The following is a 13,416-nucleotide window of genomic DNA, read 5'->3' as shown; positions in this document are numbered from 1 at the left end:
ACTTTTTGAAAAAGGAGGTGTTGTGAGCAATTAAAAAAAAATTTCCTTTGAGAAAGTCTTAGTTCTGGGGGTGATCTAGTGCAATTGTTAAGATGGTTGTGGCAATCAGGAAGATTAGTTCATGAACTAGTTATTTATTTGATCATATGCATTCATAAATGGGCTGTGCCTAAGGTCAAAGTGAGGGGGGAGCCTCCAGAATTACCTACGGAATGCGTGGCTGTCCAGATAAGTTATTTTTTAACACAGACTCCAAACCTTTTTTTTTTTTTAATAGCAGTTTTTAAGCCAAATCTCTAAATAACTGCCCTCAGCTGTCCACTTTATTTAACCCGTGCAGGGATACAGGTTGCAAGTAAAGCATATCTCTTTTCTTCTCCTCAAAGTACAGGGGCTGCAAAAACAATGCAGTGCCTATTTATAAACCGCTTTCCTTCTATGGGTAACCCATACTCACAGCACTACTCCAGGGCTTTTGCATGGAAGCTGAGTGCTTCTTTTATTGAAATTAATACCTGAACATAATTTTTTCCTTCTTAATTAAACTTTCAGAATAATTTCCATCCTACTAAGGATTAGGAAATTGCTAATATGTATTATATTGACTGGATGTGGTTTCTGTAATTAGAGTGTTTTTAAAATGTGAACCCAGGATACACTGGTGGTAATAGCTTCATCTATCATGTCTAAGCTTTGTTAAAACTTTTTAATTCTGGAATCATTGGCTCGGTGGGCCATAGCCGTTTTCTTAGTTTTATTATGCTCCATCAACTTTGTGTGGCTATAGTAGTGGTGGAAGGAGGATATTATCAAATACAGCATCATTGGTAAAAGTGGCATAAAAATCCAGTTCTCTGCTCCTTTTTGTATTTCTGTGGCAATGGATGTAGATCTTTATGGAAAGAAATCCAAATGGAAATGGAAATCCCAAAGAAAAGACCAAAAGAATTGGCTGTAATACCAATTATGTATTAGTTGGCTTCTAAAGCAATGGGAGAGGTTGTTTAAAATTATTAATATTCTAATATTTACTATTTTGGCACCAAAACATGTGTATACCAAAATAGTAATAACACATGATGAAATTTTCCTTTTAAAAACCTATTAAAAGAGCCTACATTTAAATAACATTGATGTATCAAATGGTTCCACTACAAATCACTACCAAATACATTCATAACCTCAAAGTGTTTCACAGACCACCTATAGAGATATATAGGAAAACACTTAAAAGCATAATCTTCTTTAGCAGACCCAGTAATAAGATTTTTTTCAAGAAAAATAGTTGTCAATTTAAAAAAGAAAAACAAAATCAATCATTCCATTAAGCAGAAGAGCAAACTCCGGAAGATAACTTTTACCAACAGTAAGATGAATATCAAAAATAATTTTCAGAAATTATTTCTTAAATTGATCAAGAAAAGGCAGTGATTTACTTTATCTATGTCACCAAACAATCTAAACCTTGAATTCTCTCCTTTTGATAGTAATTACAAGCAGATATATCAAATGTGACTCTCATTTAGACTTTGGTTTGTAAGAACAAAAGTTATTATCAGAGCCAATTACTGTTTTACCTACATGGCTGCACAGAAGCAGGGAGCTCAATTTTCATCTCATCAGTGATTTTGTGGTATTTATTTTATTACTATGCCCACAAAGCTATCTAAGAAGGAAATAGCTTATGCTATTAAAATGAGGGTTTAAACATAAGAGGCTAAGGTTTCTATTCAAAGAAGTTCTGAATTAAAAACACTAGGCAGCGTGTAATACCAGCTCCCCAGACATGGGCAGACCATAAAATGACATACATCTGAGCAGTAGATCCCACACAGAGTAATCAAAATCGAAATGCTTCACAAACAAAGTTGAGACGGGCTATTTATTAAGTTACAGTATTATCAGCATAACATTATTCTCAACAGTGTTTGCCCCAAGTAATGCCTTCTAAAGTGTATACTGCTTAATATCATATTCCCACTGGTTAAAGACTTCTACTGTTTAATCTTAAAACCAGAAGGAAAAAAAAAAACAACAAACAAACAAAAACGAAGAATCCAGTCACCTTTAACACTCTAATTCTTCCAACCATTATTATATTTAATGGAAAGAATAGACCTCAAATTGTGGTTCAAGCCATGTGGTCTGGATTTCTCATTTGTAAAGCTGGGTAATAATACCTACCTTCATGGGGTTGTTTGTGAGGGACATGACTAATGTACAGTAAATATCTTGCAATGATAAAGCACTACTCAGGAGCCTACTGGCCAAAACATAATGACTGTAACGGATTGAAACACTTCATATATATAAAGACCCATGAGTTCTTAATGTTCTTCTCCCTCTTGCAAAAAAAAAAAAAAAAAAAAAACTACTTGATAAAATTGATACATTAGTTTGAAAGCCGATAAAGGAAAGTATCAAGCGTTTATCCTGTTTTTCTGAGAAATCTATTTTTCAGATGAACCAAAGAGTTGGTAAGGGACAGTTCTTCATAGAACCAATAAATGCAGAAGGAATGGTGAAATTTATAAAAATCACTGCTTTGCAATCCCTAATGAAATACTGTATTTAGGCAAACATCAGTGGTTACTAACACCATTAGAGGAATTTTATAAAGGCTAGATCAAGCCAGTAATACTCAGACTCACTGATCAATCTTAACATCTTTAGAAGAAAAAAAGAAATTGCCTCCTGATATCCTGTAAGGGGACGTAAACAGCACCACCTATGACCTGTTTCTGCCAAAAAGATGTTACCCGAATCTGGTCAAGTTTTAGACAAAGCCACTAGTTTACAAGAAATACTAGGGACAGAGGAAAACATAAAATGACACCATGAGATTGCAATCAGCCAAATCCAAACAGCAAAGAAAAACTCAATGACAAATGACCTGGTTTCTTCTGCAGATAAGTGGCATTTTTTAAATGAGGGGGTAATGTTGTGGATAAACTGAGATGCAAATGCACTGTGTGGACCTTATTTACATCTTCATGCAAACATTAGAACAACAATTATAAGACAATTGGGGGAAATGGAACAGGGACTGGGAATTCTCTGGTATTAATATATTGTTAAATGTGTTAGATGTGATAATAGTTATGGTTTTTTTTCTTTTAAGTCCTTATCTGAAGTGCTTAAGGGTAAAACGATACAATTTCTGGGATTTGCTTTAAAAGATTGCACCAAAGGGGTACCTGGGTGGCTCAGCGGTTGAGCGTCTGCCTTTGGCTCAGGTCATGATCTGGGGGTCCTGGGATCAAGTCCCCCATTGAGCTCCCCACAGGGAGCCTGCTTCTCCCTCTGCCTGTGTCTGTGCCTCTCTGTGTCTCCCATGAATCAATAAATTAAAAAAAAAAAAAAAAGATTGCACCAAAAAAATATGGAGGAAGAGATGAAATAAGAACTGTAAAAATTATGTAACTATTCACGCTGGACGTTGGTACATGGATTTCATCCTGTATTTTTGTGTCCAAAAAAAACAATTTTTTAAAGTAAAAAGTCGTATTTAAAATTAAAGTGTGGGGATCCCCGGGTGGCGCAGCGGTTTAGCGCCTGCCTTTGGCCCAGGGCGCGATCCTGGAGACCCGGGATCGAATCCCACATCGGGCTCCCGGTGCATGGAGCCTGCTTCTCCCTCTGCCTGTGTCTCTGCCTCTCTCTCTCTCTCTGTGTGACTATCATAAATAAATAAAAATAAAAAAAAACACTTTAAAATTAAAGTGTGATTCAAATCTATTTATTGTTGGGTTATTGTTTCAACTCTAGCGCTGTATGCTTTAGGACCGCTCCTCTTACCTCCCTGCTAGGGTTGGAAGGGACCCACAATTACAGCACCACTTAACTCCAAGCTGCTTGGAAATTGCCCAGCTGCTGCCTAACTGCCTCAGGTTCACAAAACCTTAAGACTTAACTACTTCCAGTCAGATGTGCCCCTCCTGTTTTCTGATTACTATAGGAGTTCAATTGTAGACTATGGGAAACGTTGGGGGAAGAGAGCTAACATTTATTCAGACCCATTTGGTGCCAGGCACTGTAATAGGTGGGTACTGTCCTAATGCGCGACTGATTTGCTTTAGTCTTTAATAGGACCAGAGGGATGTGGTGAGCACCGGGTATTGTATGCAACCAATAAATTACTGAAAACTACAGCTGAAACCAGTGATGTACTATGTTGGCTAATTGAATTTAAATTAAAAAAATAATAATAAAAGGACAAAGAGGGGAGGGCATCTGGATGGCTCAGTCAGTTGAGCATCTGACTCTTGATTTTGGCTCAGGTCCTGATCTTAGGGTGGTGGGATCAAGACCCGCCGCAGACTCTGTGCTCAGTGTGGAGTCTGCTTATGGCTCTCCTTCCATCCTCCCCCTACGTGGGTTCTCTAGCTTGCTCCCTCGAATAAATAAAATCTTTTTAAAAGAGAATAAAAGGACATGAGGGAGTATGTGATATTCTTACTACTTTACCATTGAGGATAATTAGTTGAGGGACTTCTCAGGGTCCTACAACCCCAAAGTGAGGAGACAGGATTTGATTTATGTCTCGGACTTCAAAGTCTTTTTCCATCATAGCGTGCTGCCGTGTTATAAAGAAATGTTGGTTGGGGGCACCTGGGTGGCTCAGCAGTTGAGTTTGCCTTTGGCTCAGGTCATAATCCCGGGGTCTGGGGATCGAGTACTGCATCAGGCTCCCTGTGCGGAGCCTGCTTCTCCTTCTGCCTGTGTCTCTACCTCTCTCTGTGGCTCTCATGAATAAATACGATCTGAAAAAAAAAAAAAAAATGCTGTGATACACTCTTGATGCAACTTCCTGTCTGTCTGTCTCTCAGATCCTTTACACTCAATCCTCACGGGCACTACTTTGGTTTGCCCTCCTTGATTATTACATAGACCTCTGTGATGGCTGCTATGTGGTCTCCTTTATGCCCATCCATCTTCTGCATAACCTCTAGAAAGACTGAACATTGGATCACTAATTAAGAGATGTCTCTTACCTCTTTCAAATCCCCCAGTGGTTTCCCTTATGGGGGGCATGATCTGGCCCCTTCCTACCTTCCAGCCCCCTTGTCTCCATTCCCTCATGAACATCCATACATTCTCTCCACCTTGTGAGTGAGCTGTTTCCTCTCTGGGAGTGTCCTCTGCTCTCCTCTTCAGTGTCTTCTGGGCACACTTTTACTCCCAAACTTGAGCTCAGGTCAGGCACAAGGTCCTCTGGGAGACCTCCCCCTAACCTCCATCTCTCTTCCTCTATTCCCCACAAAAGTCATTCATTCATTCCAACATTTTATTATTACTATTATTTTTAAAGATTTTACTTATTTAAGAGAGACACACAGAGAGACAGAGACATAGGCAGAGGGAGAAGCAGGCTCCCTATGGGGACCCTGATGCTGGACTGGATTCTGAGACCCCAGGATCACTCCCTGAGCCAAAGGCAGATGCTCAACTGCTGAGCCACCCAGGTGCCCTGACTGTACCCTTTCATCAGGAAAGCAAAACATTTCCTAGAACCAATCCCCAGGAGACTGCTGCTTCGGTGAGCACTGGACAGATGGGACACGTGGTCATACTTAGCTGCAAGGAAGGCTCAGAAATGAGGGATCTTCCTCATGGTGTGTGCCACCCTGAACAAAACCACAGTTGTCAGTAATGCAGAAGGGGGCATGGGTTTTGGGTAGGGAAGCAACAATTTCTGTCACAGGCATGCAACCTAACCTAGCTAAGAAGGAAGAGGACAGTAAGGCAAAAGTGATAAATAGTGAAATGATGAGAGGTCAGTGAAGGTCCTTACAGTGTTGCAGAATTATTGTAAGGATGTGCCATGCAAGCTGGCAGCCTAGGACACAGAGGGCAGATGGCTGTGCTTGAAACAGAATTTAGAGGTGATGTACTTACTGGTTATAACAAAGCCCCGGCTTCCAGCGTGCCCCCCTAACCCTACCAGAGCATTTTTTCTAAACCTCTATTATGGCGCTCCTCATACTGTAGAATGCCCACCTAGAGACCGTGAGCTTCCCACAGCACAGAGATATGTATGTCTACCATCTAGCACATAGTACCCTTAAAATTAAAATATTTGAAGAAATAGCTTATCAGTGATGAAAGGCTTTTTTTTGTTTTTACTATGTTTGTGTTATCATTACAGTATACCACAGTGCCGTAGTCATCCGGGTATAGCAGTAGCATGTGCCAAAGGTGACATTCTGTCCAATTTTTATGGCTCATGGGCCAATTGCTAATTTTATGACCTCTCTCCCTTTGCTATAAACTACCCTCATAGGTTGGCGGCCAGGGAATGATGACTCTCCTGCATGCCCAGAAGTTAGTATTTCCTGGTAAGCCATGGAGCAAGGCATGAGAAATTTGGAATGCCACCTTTAAAATGTTATTGAACCATGGAATACCATATAATAAAATTTGGGTAGTCTTTGCACTTGTAATAAGTAACTTATGTTTCTGGAGAAGATTCCATAAGTCCTAAATATGTAGCTAATCAAATCTTCCCATAGAAATAATATTCTTAGAAGATGTAGTCCTAAGGGCCCCTTTTTGATGCCTCTTTTTGATAGAAATAGCCCCAAATACCACATTTAATCATTTGTTTCATTAGCTATAGATATAGTACATTGTAAAGTATAAACCTCTTTAAAAAATGTATGTGCAAACCAATTGAATAGTAACCAGTTACAGTAAAACAGTATTGCATATGCTAAAATATCATAATGTACTATAATTCTTTTTTTAAAAGGTTTTATTTTTTTATTCATAAAAGACACACACAGAGAGATGCAGAGACACAGGCAAAGGGAGAAGCAGGCTCCATGCAGGGAGCCCAATGTGGGACTCGATCCCAGGATCACAACCTGAGCCAAAGGCAGATGCTCAACCACTGAGCTACCTGGGTGCCCCTGCAAGTCTCCTTTGACACATAAAAATTCCTTTAGAAACTTCCTTTGTTTATACTCCACAAGATATATGCTGGTAGTCATCCTCCAAGCGTAGGACCCACTGATATCCTTCTGAAGGGTCTCATGACTAAGTTTTTACTAGATAGTAATAAATGACCTTGCTTTCAAAATTCCTGAGAGACTTACACTACCCCTAACCCCTCCCAACTTGAAACTATATAACCGGTCAGCCCTCAAAACCCCAGAGCAGCCCTTTCTGCCCGCAGACGTTGTTCTCTGCTTTAATAAAACCACCTTTTTGTACCTAAGACATCTCAAGAATTCCTTCTTGACCATTTGCTTCAAACCCCAACCTTGCCGCATCATTCGTACTCCTAAGGCAGGGTCTTTACATGTTGTTTCCTCTGGCTGGAATGTTCTTCCTCCAAATAGCCAAAGATATTCCCTCATGTCCATTACATTTCTGCTCAAGTGTCACCTTACAGATGAGACCATCCGATGTCCCTAGGTTCCTCCCCTAGCTTTTCTCTCACCAACTAACATACTATATATTTACTTTGCAAATCATTTTTTCTTTTCCTGATGACTGCCCGACCCCAACTAGAATGTAAGCTCCATGAGAGCAGAGAGGTTTGGCTGATGCCTAAAGTGTCTGGCACATATTAAGTACATCATTGAGGTTGATAAATATCCATTAGCAAATAATAAGAATTGACTCTTGTAGAACAGTCACCACACATAGGGCACTGTTATAAACACATTTACATGTGTTAACTCACTTATCCTTACAGCAGCTCTATGAGGTAGGGGCTGTCCTTATGTCCATTTTGCAGATGAGGAATTAAGGCACAGACAGAGAGGCTAAGTGACCCACCAAAGGACAGGTAGGACATGGTGGAGCCAAGCCATGAACTCCTACTTCTAACCATGATGTTGTCTTCTACTGAGAGCCTACTTAGGGCAGGGTATGGATTACAGCCATGAACTGAACAGAGTATCTCTGCTTTGGATTATTAGAGTCTTGAGAAATAATCGAATACAATGAATATATCTTAGCAGATCCAGCTTTGGATAAAGGATTGGTAAAAGCCATTTGAGGATTAATTGGGGAAATTTAAGTGTGACCTGAGTATTTATTATATTCATGACTTATTTCTCATTTTTTAGGTATGATAATGTTATTGTGGGCAAGTAGGAATATGCTCTTTTTAAAAAAGACTTTATTTATTTGAGAGAGAAAGAGAGAGAGTAAACAGGGGAGAGAATCTGAAGCAGACTCCTTACTGAGCATAGAGCCTGAAGCGGGGCTCACTCCCACAACTATGAGATCATGACCTGAGGTAAAACCAAGAGCCAGTTGCTTAACCAACTGAGCCCGCCCAGAATATGTTCATTTTTAAAGATCCTGTTAAAGCATTAAGGGGTTAGATGCCATTAGGTCTGTATTTCAAAACCTTTCAATAAAAATCCATTGATAAGAAGCGGTATTTTATTAAAAGTTGCTGCTCTCGTAAAGCCTGGCTTCTTGGGAGAAGACAGAGCTCACAGTGGTTGGCTCATCCACCTGGCATCCAGGTTGGACACCAGACATGACCCAGACCTGCCTGCAACTACCTTCTCATAGGCAAAACCTGCCACCCACCAACTGCTAAGTGAGGCAGGACTCAGAGCGACAATCTGGGAAGTAACCCTTATCTGCTCTTTTCTCATCTCTTACCATTTTATTTTTCATAATGTCCAGAGTCCTCAAAACCTCTTTTTTAAAAAATTTATTTATTCATGAAAGACACAGAGGGAAAGAGGCAGAGACACAGGCAGAGGGAGAAGCAGGCTCCATGCAAGGAGCCTGACGTGGGATTCGATCCCAGGATTTCTGGATCACGCTCTGGGCTGAAGGCGGCGCTAAACCGCTGAGCCACCCCCACCTGGGCTGTCTAAAACCTTCTTTCTGATTAAAGTTTGAGAACCACTTTCTCAATTCAATCCAAAATCACAAAATCAGAGTGTTCCCATCTTAGATACAGATAATGCACAATGCTGCGTTGTATTAGATCACAATTTTTTAGGTTTGTTTGACTGCTAAGGCATCCATTTTATGGAATTAATATAGGGAATAATCTCGAGCAATGAGATGGGTTTATCTTTCCTGCCCCACAAACATAACCAACTGTGTCATGCTTGTAAGTAGCTCCTTGATCTGAACAGTATAGAATTAGCTTGCCAGATACAACAAGAAAATCAAATACTCTCTTAGCCTGTGAACTTTTTCTTCTTCTTTTCTTTCCTCCACTTCCTCCTTCATTGTTTTTACTTCAAATCGTTTCTTTATCTGTACGAGTACATGTGTGCCTATAATCTAAGGTACCACAAAGAGAGGTTGAGATGGTAGTTGATGTGGAACAAAGACACACTGTAAAGAAAAGTCATCACAATATGGCTTTTTCAAATGTAAAAGAAGATTAATAAACAATTCTCTTTTTTTTACAACATTATTGACTATATTCCCTATGCTGTACTTTTCATCTTTGTGACTGACTTACTTTTTATAACTGCAAGTTTGTACAACTTAATCCCCTTTATCTATTTTGCCCATCCTCTATCTACCTCCCCTGAGGCAACCACCAGTTTATTCTCTGTATTTAAGAGTCTGGTATTTGTTTGTTTACTTGGTTTTTTAGATTCCATATGGAAGTGAAATCATAGGAGATCATATAGTATCTGCCTTTCTCTGTTTGAATTATTTCACTCGGCATAACACCCTCGAGGTCCATCCATGTTGTCACAGATGGTAACATCTCATTCTTTTTTAGGATTGAGTAATATTCCACTGTGTGTGTGGGGGGGGCACACACCACCTCTTCTTTATCATTCATCTGTGGATGGACACTTGGGCTGCTTCCATATCTTGTCTATTGTAAATAATACTGCAATAGACATAGGGATTCATGTATCTTTTTGAATGAGTGTTTTCATTTTCTTTGGGTAAATACCCAATAGTGGAATCACTAGATCATATGGTATTTCTATTTTTAACTTTTTGAGGAACCTCCATAGAGCTCTCAGCAATGGCTGTACCAATTTACATTCCCACCGACAGTACACCAGGGTTCCCCTTTCCTCCACATCCTCACAACACTTGGTTCTTAGCTTTATGATTCTCTCCATTTTGACAGGTGTGAGGTCATATCTCATTGTGGTTTTGATTTGCATTTCCCTGATGATGAGTGGTATTGATCATTTTTTTCATGTGCCTGTTGGGTGTCTGTATGTTTTCCTTAGGAAAATGTCCATTCGGGTGCTCTGCCCATTTTTAGTTTTTATGTAATGCCCATTATTATTTTTTTAGTGTTTCATTGTATAAGTTTTTTTTTATATATTTTGGATATTAACCCTTTATCATTTGCAAATATATTTTCTCATTTAGTAGGTTGTCTTGGTGTTTTGTTTGATGGTTTCCTTTGCTGTACAAAAGTTTTTTATTTTGGTGTAATCCAAATAGCTTGTTTTTGCTTTTGTTTCCCTTGCCTAAGGAGACACATCTAAGAAAATGTTGCTAAGGCCAAAGTCAAAGAGATTACTGCCTATTTCCTTCTAGGAGTTATATGGTTTCAGGTCTCACATTTAGGTCATTAATCCATTTTCAGTTTATTTTTGTGTATGGTGTGAGAAAATGGTCCAGTTTCACTCTTTTGCATATAGCTGTCCAAAGAAACAATTCTTAATCATGACTTGGAATTATAATCGCGCAACTCCTAATTGTTGTGTAAGTTTTTGGCATGAAGTAGAATTCCAAAGATAGTTATCTACTTTTGAGAAAGAGAGCTTAAAGAAACAACTGGGGTTTACCTAGTTGAACAGGTTGGCAGTAGGCAATTAAAGGTGGCAATATCCCAGTTGGATTTCACTGCTACTTAATAATACAAGCTTTTAAGTTGGTGTAGTAGGCTTGCAGGAACAGCTGGCAAAACAGCACTGTTTGTCATTGAGTTTACAATGCAAAATTAGGGCTGTCTTGTGTGTCAGTGGTTATGCATTTTTAAGCAGATGTCACTGATATTAGAAATAAAACAACAATAGGGATCTAGGCCCGGGAGGTAAAGTCTGGGTAGGAAACAGTTCGTGCCCCTTTTAAATGAAGCTCACCCATGCTAACAGTATTTAAAAGAACTCCAGGGTTATATTCAGCACATAAGATTTCTTATCTTTGTGATCATTTGCCAGGATTCAAAACTCTTTCGGGAAAATAAATTTCTGCTGATAGTTTTTTTTTTTCCTGGAATAATAATAGCAGCCATATATTCTAAATAGTCCTAATTTCAGGTAGTTTGTTTCATTGGCCTTATAAACCAAAGAGCTCTAATCTTCTACTTGTGGACCAACAGTGATCCTCCTGAGATTCTTAAGAAAAAAAAAAATTTAACAGAGGCAGAGAGTTAATAGTAAGGAGATAAGAAATTCAAACTCCCTTTATCAAGGCATTCTGTGTTAACAGGATAGCCTTTATTATTATCTGGTGTCTTCTTATCAACGATCTATCTCCACCAACTAGAACACAAGCTCTGAGAGCAGGGACCTGGCATCGTCTATCACAGTGTGTCTCTGACAGTTCCTGGCACATAGTAAATACTCCGCTGAACAACTCGATGTAAGAAGTACAGTGATGAAGGTAGAAGCGGGCTGCTTTGGGAACGTAGTGGAACCTGGACTGATTCTACATGGGGGTGAGCACACCCTAAGAGGTCTCTATGGTTTCATTTTTTCATTCAACAAACATTTATTGAGAATTCCCTGGCAATGTATAGTAACAAACAAACTGACATGGCTCCTGCCCTCATTAAGCTTATATTCTAGTGGGAAAATAGACATTTAAAAAAATCTAGTTACAAATTTTGTCAAGTGTGATAGAGGAAAAATATGGGTAACACCGATGTAAAAAAGGGTACCATGGAATGGCTGCAAAGTTTGGTGAATATACTAAGAACCACTGAATGTACACTTAAAAGGGTAAATTTTATGGTATATTAATAATACCTCAACGAAGCTATTATTTAAAGCGGGGGTACCACAGTGGTTATTGCTGTATTTCTGGGCACACAATCCTGGCTCTGACACTTACTAGCTGTGTCATCTTGGGCAATTTCTTTAATATTTCTGAATCTTGGCTTCTCCATCAATGAAATGAAGACAATAATAGCACGTCCCTCTAGGATCTTTCTGAAGGTTAATCTAGTTAGTGTTCCTAAAGCACTGACAGGAGGTGAGCTGTTGCCACTTTTGGGGAGTTGGGGAAGAAACAGGAATCCAATTGCAAGAGCCTCCAGCAGGTAAAATCAGTAACCTCTTGGGCTCTATCCCTTGCCACCTGGAAACTTGCCTTCCAAGGGCCCTGTTCAAAACTTCTAGCTTTGCACAATGGCAGCATGGTAGCCATTGGCTTATCTGAGGCGCAATTATTGCTAGTTAAAAAATTTGAAGGCACTGTGTTTTGATATATTTTGCGTTCTGAAGAAAGCACTTTTGTGATAGAAACTGACTGTGCCACGAACATATCTGAAACACCAGTGGCATGTTTTCTCATTTAGAACACAAAGTAAATTTCCTGCCTTTACTCTGAAAAGGTTTTATTTTTTCCCTAACAGCTTTATTGAGACATATTTCATATACCTTAAAATTACCCTTCTGAAGTGTACAATTCAATGGTGTTTAGTAGATCCACAGAGTGGAGCAACCATCACCACTATCAAATTCCAGAATGTTTCATCATCCAAAAAGACACTTGATATACCCATCACATGTCCCTCCTCAGCCTCCCCAACCACTAATCCCCTTTCTGTCTCTATGGATTTCTCTATTCCTACCTTTATTTTTGGAAAGGCATGTGGAAATGTACCATGCTGTCTTTGGGTTTGCCAAAGTTTACCCTCAGATTCTAGAGGGAAAACAAATGATTTCTGATCAATTACAGCTGGAAGCAACCTAAGTTTAAAAAAAAGAAAAAGAAAATTTAAAATTGAATTTAACAACCACAAATTGTAATTTGCTTCCTAGTTAAGTTAGATTTTACAGGAAATATCCTAATGGTAATTACAATAAACTAGGTCAACTTTAGCATTTTTACCGCTATAGAACCACACTTGTTTTATTAAGCAGAGTAACTTCTGAGTCTGATGATGACCACTATAACATGAGTGAAAAGCTCTATCTCTGGCTGAGGTTGTATGACCCATGACTGACATAATTACTATACTATAAAACATTTCTTGGTAGAGAAAAATCCAGCATGCTGTATTTTGTTTTGTAAAACTAAATTACTGAATGGCCGATGCTAAATATATTCAACATGCTGGTCCCTAAGCAGTTAGCACTTATATTCTTTAAATTTCTGCTATTTTATATAGTTGCAAAGACTTGGGGATCAAAGGTGGTGAAAGGTCCTCCTTATTAAGCAGTGGGCAGCTCCATGGGAATGCAGTGTAAAAACAAAGTTGTAAGAACAACTGTGTAA

The 13,416-nt window shown here is 39.0% G+C and overlaps 1 protein-coding gene across 1 annotated transcript in view; it reads right to left on the bottom strand.

Moving 5' to 3' along the window:
- Nucleotides 1–13,416, bottom strand: part of IQCH (IQ motif containing H) — a 211,794-nt gene that overhangs the window by 177,571 nt on the left and 20,807 nt on the right. Inside the window, exon 4 of the mRNA XM_072738887.1 lies at nucleotides 12,770–12,887. The gene's annotated coding sequence lies outside the window, so the exon portion shown is untranslated. The remainder of the gene's footprint in view (nucleotides 1–12,769; nucleotides 12,888–13,416) is intronic.

Source organism: Vulpes vulpes, chromosome 15, assembly GCF_048418805.1.
Source record: "Vulpes vulpes isolate BD-2025 chromosome 15, VulVul3, whole genome shotgun sequence".
Classification (NCBI taxonomy): domain Eukaryota; kingdom Metazoa; phylum Chordata; class Mammalia; order Carnivora; family Canidae; genus Vulpes; species Vulpes vulpes.
Note: the sequence above shows the minus strand (reverse complement) of the source record. Positions and strands in the feature narration are given on the sequence as shown.